The sequence below is a fragment of the Acanthochromis polyacanthus genome, chromosome 18 (genome assembly GCF_021347895.1).
Source record: "Acanthochromis polyacanthus isolate Apoly-LR-REF ecotype Palm Island chromosome 18, KAUST_Apoly_ChrSc, whole genome shotgun sequence".
Taxonomy (NCBI): Eukaryota; Metazoa; Chordata; class Actinopteri; family Pomacentridae; genus Acanthochromis; species Acanthochromis polyacanthus.
The window spans coordinates 2,394,814-2,400,254 of record NC_067130.1 but is presented as its reverse complement, the minus strand read 5'-3'; positions in this window follow the sequence as shown (position 1 = coordinate 2,400,254).

Sequence of the window (5,441 nt, the reverse complement as noted above, 5' to 3'; positions counted from 1 at the left end):
AAAGGGACATGCGCTAGAATCGAACCTGAGTCTCTAATGCAGTCCTGTTTATGAGTCACCCTCTCAACCAGTTGAGCTACCAGAGCACATTTTTTCCTCTTTGGACCACATATTAACGTTTTTGTGACATTTTATACGATAAACGAAACTATGACGTTTTATGTCACATTTTGGACGACACACTAAACTGTGATGTTTTATCATATTTTGGACTACATACTAAACTATGATGTTTTTGGGGGAACTCCCGTATAGCTCAATGGGTTAAGCAGGTGAAACACGTATAAGAGCTCGTCTCCGTTTAGGGGCCAGGGTTTGATTCCCGCCTGCAGCCCTTTGCTGCATGTCCTCCCCTGTTTTCTGTCAAAAAAAGGTGAAAGTATAACTATAAAAAAAAAAAACTACGATGTTTTTGTTATATTTTGTACGACATACTAAACTATGATGTTTTGGGGAAACTCCCATATAGCTCAATGGGTTAAGTGGATGAAACACATATAGAAGCTGGTCTCTGTTCAGAGGCTGGGGTTTGATTCCCACCTGCAGCCCTTTGCTGCATGTCTTCCCCTGTTTCCTGTCAAATAAAGCCAAGAAAGGCCAAAGTGTAACTACAAAAAAACTATGGTGTTTTCATTATATTTTGCACGACATACTAAACTATGACATTTTTGTTATATTTTGGACTACATACTAAACTATGATGTTTTTATCACTTTTTGGACGACACACTAAACTATGACATTTTTGTCATATTTTGGACGACATACTAAACTATGACATTGTTGTGATATTTTGGACGACATACTAAACTATGACATTTTTATCACTTTTTGGACGACATACTAAACTATGACATTTTTATCACTTTTTGGACGACATACTAAACTATGACGTTTTTGTCATATTTTGGACGACATACTAAACTATGACATTTTTGTCATATTTTGGACGACATACTAAACTATGACATTTTTATCACTTTTTGGACGACATAGTAAACTATGATGTTTTTGTGATATTTTGGACGACATACTAAACTATGACATTTTTGTGATATTTTGGACGACATACTAAACTATGATGTTTTTGTGATATTTTGGACGACATACTAAACTATGATGTTTTTATCATAATTTGGACGACATACTAAACTATGACATTTTTATCACTTTTTGGACGACATACTAAACTATGATGTTTTTGTGATATTTTGGACGACATACTAAACTATGACGTTTTTGTCATATTTTGGATGACATACTAAACTATGACATTTTTGTGATATTTTGGACGACATACTAAACTATGACATTTTTATCACTTTTTGGACGACATGCTAAACTATGACGTTTTTGTGATATTTTGGACGACATACTAAACTATGACATTTTTGTCATATTTTGGACGACATACTAAACTATGACATTTTTATCACTTTTTGGACGACATACTAAACTATGACATTTTTATCACTTTTTGGACGACATGCTAAACTATGACGTTTTTGTGATATTTTGGACGACATACTAAACTATGACATTTTTGTCATATTTTGGACGACATACTAAACTATGACATTTTTGTGATATTTTGGACGACATACTAAACTATGACATTTTTGTGATATTTTGGACGACATACTAAACTATGATGTTTTTGTGATATTTTGGACGACATACTAAACTATGATGTTTTATCATATTTTGGACGACATACTAAACTATGACATTTTTATCACTTTTTGGACGACATACTAAACTATGATGTTTTTGTGATATTTTGGACGACATACTAAACTATGACATTTTTGTGATATTTTGGACGACATACTAAACTATGACATTTTTATCACTTTTTGGACGACATACTAAACTATGACGTTTTTGTGATATTTTGGACGACATACTAAACTATGACATTTTTGTCATATTTTGGACGACATACTAAACTATGACGTTTTTGTGATATTTTGGACGACATACTAAACTATGACATTTTTATCACTTTTTGGACGACATACTAAACTATGATGTTTTTGTGATATTTTGGACGACATACTAAACTATGATGTTTTTATCACTTTTTGGACGACATACTAAACTATGATGTTTTTGTGATATTTTGGACGACATACTAAACTATGACATTTTTGTGATATTTTGGACGACATACTAAACTATGACATTTTTGTCATATTTTGGACGACATACTAAACTATGACATTGTTGTGATATTTTGGACGACATACTAAACTATGATGTTTTTGTGATATTTTGGACGACATACTAAACTATGATGTTTTTATCACTTTTTGGACGACATACTAAACTATGATGTTTTTGTGATATTTTGGACGACATACTAAACTATGACATTTTTGTGATATTTTGGACGACATACTAAACTATGACATTTTTATCACTTTTTGGACGACATACTAAACTATGATGTTTTTGTGATATTTTGGACGACATAGTAAACTATGATGTTTTTGTGATATTTTGGACGACATACTAAACTATGACGTTTTTGTCATATTTTGGATGACATACTAAACTATGACATTTTTGTCATATTTTGGACGACATACTAAACTATGACATTTTTATCACTTTTTGGACGACATAGTAAACTATGATGTTTTTGTGATATTTTGGACGACATACTAAACTATGACGTTTTTGTCATATTTTGGACGACATACTAAACTATGACATTTTTATCACTTTTTGGATGACATACTAAACTATGATGTTTTTGTGATATTTTGGACGACATAGTAAACTATGACGTTTTTGTCATATTTTGGATGACATACTAAACTATGACATTTTTGTCATATTTTGGACGACATACTAAACTATGACATTTTTATCACTTTTTGGACGACATAGTAAACTATGACGTTTTTGTGATATTTTGGACGACATACTAAACTATGACGTTTTTATCACTTTTTGGACGACATAGTAAACTATGACATTTTTGTGATATTTTGGACGACATACTAAACTATGACATTTTTATCACTTTTTGGACGACATAGTAAACTATGACATTTTTGTGATATTTTGGACGACATACTAAACTATGACGTTTTTATCACTTTTTGGACGACATAGTAAACTATGATGTTTTTGTGATATTTTGGACGACATACTAAACTATGATGTTTTTGTGATATTTTGGACGACATACTAAACTATGACGTTTTTGTCATATTTTGGATGACATACTAAACTATGACATTTTTGTCATATTTTGGACGACATACTAAACTATGACATTTTTATCACTTTTTGGACGACATAGTAAACTATGATGTTTTTGTGATATTTTGGACGACATACTAAACTATGACATTTTTGTGATATTTTGGACGACATACTAAACTATGACGTTTTTGTCATATTTTGGACGACATACTAAACTATGACATTTTTATCACTTTTTGGACGACATAGTAAACTATGATGTTTTTGTGATATTTTGGACGACATACTAAACTATGACGTTTTTGTGATATTTTGGACGACATACTAAACTATGACGTTTTTGTCATATTTTGGACGACATACTAAACTATGACATTTTTATCACTTTTTGGACGACATAGTAAACTATGATGTTTTTGTGATATTTTGGACGACATACTAAACTATGACGTTTTTGTCATATTTTGGACGACATACTAAACTATGACATTTTTGTCATATTTTGGACGACATACTAAACTATGACATTTTTATCACTTTTTGGACGACATAGTAAACTATGACGTTTTTGTGATATTTTGGACGACATACTAAACTATGACATTTTTGTGATATTTTGGACGACATACTAAACTATGACGTTTTTGTCATATTTTGGACGACATACTAAACTATGACATTTTTATCACTTTTTGGACGACATAGTAAACTATGATGTTTTTGTGATATTTTGGACGACATACTAAACTATGACGTTTTTGTGATATTTTGGACGACATACTAAACTATGACATTGTTGTGATATTTTGGACGACATACTAAACTATGATGTTTTTGTGATATTTTGGACGACATACTAAACTATGACATTTTTGTCATATTTTGGACGACATACTAAACTATGACGTTTTTGTCATATTTTGGACGACATACTAAGCTATGACGTTTTGTGATATTTTGGATGACATACTAAACTATGACGTTTTTGTCACATTTTGGACGACATACTAAACTATGATGTTTTTGTCACATTTTGGACGACATACTAAACTATGACGTTGTGATATTTTGGACTACATACTAAACTATGACGTTTTTTTGTCATATTTTAGACGACTTACTAAACGATGACGGTTTTTGTGACATTTTGGACGACATACGAAACTGTGACGTTTTTTTGGGGGGGCTCCCATATTGCTCGATGGGTTAAACAGGTGAACCACGTATAGGAGCTGGTCTCTGATGCAGCAGCCCGGGTTTGATTCCCACTCATGGCCCTTGTCTTCTACCCCGTTTAATGTCACTCTTTCACTTCGACTGTCAAATAAAGCCGAAAAAGGCCAAAATAATAATAAAAAAAAAAACTGTGATGTTTTTGTCGAATTTTGGACGACATACTAAACTATGACGTTTTTATCACTTTTTGGACGACATACTAAACTATGACATTTTTATCACTTTTTGGACGACATACTAAACTATGACATTGTTGTGATATTTTGGACGACATACTAAACTGTGTTGTTTTTGTCATATTTAGGACTACATACTAAACTATGATGCTTTTGGGGGAACTCCCGTATAGCTCAATGGGTTAAGCGGGTGAAACACGTATAAGAGCTGGTCTCTGTTCAGGGGCTGGGGTTTGATTCCTGCTTGCAGCCCTTTGCTGCATGTCTTCCCCTGTTTCCTGTCAAAAAAAGGCGAAAGCACAACTATTAAAAAACTACGATGTTTTTGTTATATTTTGTACGACAAAATATGACGTTTTTGTCATATTTTGGATGACATACTAAACTATGAACTTTTTTCACATTTTGGACGACATACTAAACTATGACATTTTTTGGGCCGTTTTTTTGGTTTTCTTCGATTGGTAAGTAGAGAGGAAGACAAGAAAGCAGGGAAGACCTGCAGTAAAGGGCCATGAGCTGGAATTGAGTCTGTGTCTCTGATGCAGTCCTGTTTATGAGTCATTCTCTCAACCCGTTGAGCTGCCAGGGGACATTTTTTCCATGTTTTGGACAACATACTAAACTATGACGTTTTTGTGACATAATGAACAACATACTAAATAAAATCTCCATGTTTTTACATTTCAACAGAGAAATAATGGCTTTCCATATCAAAAAATATCTTAGAGTCTTTATTGTTTATATGACAATCTGTTGAAGATTTGACCCGCCTCAGCTCACTGGTTTTTGATCTGGACCTGGTTCATTGTGG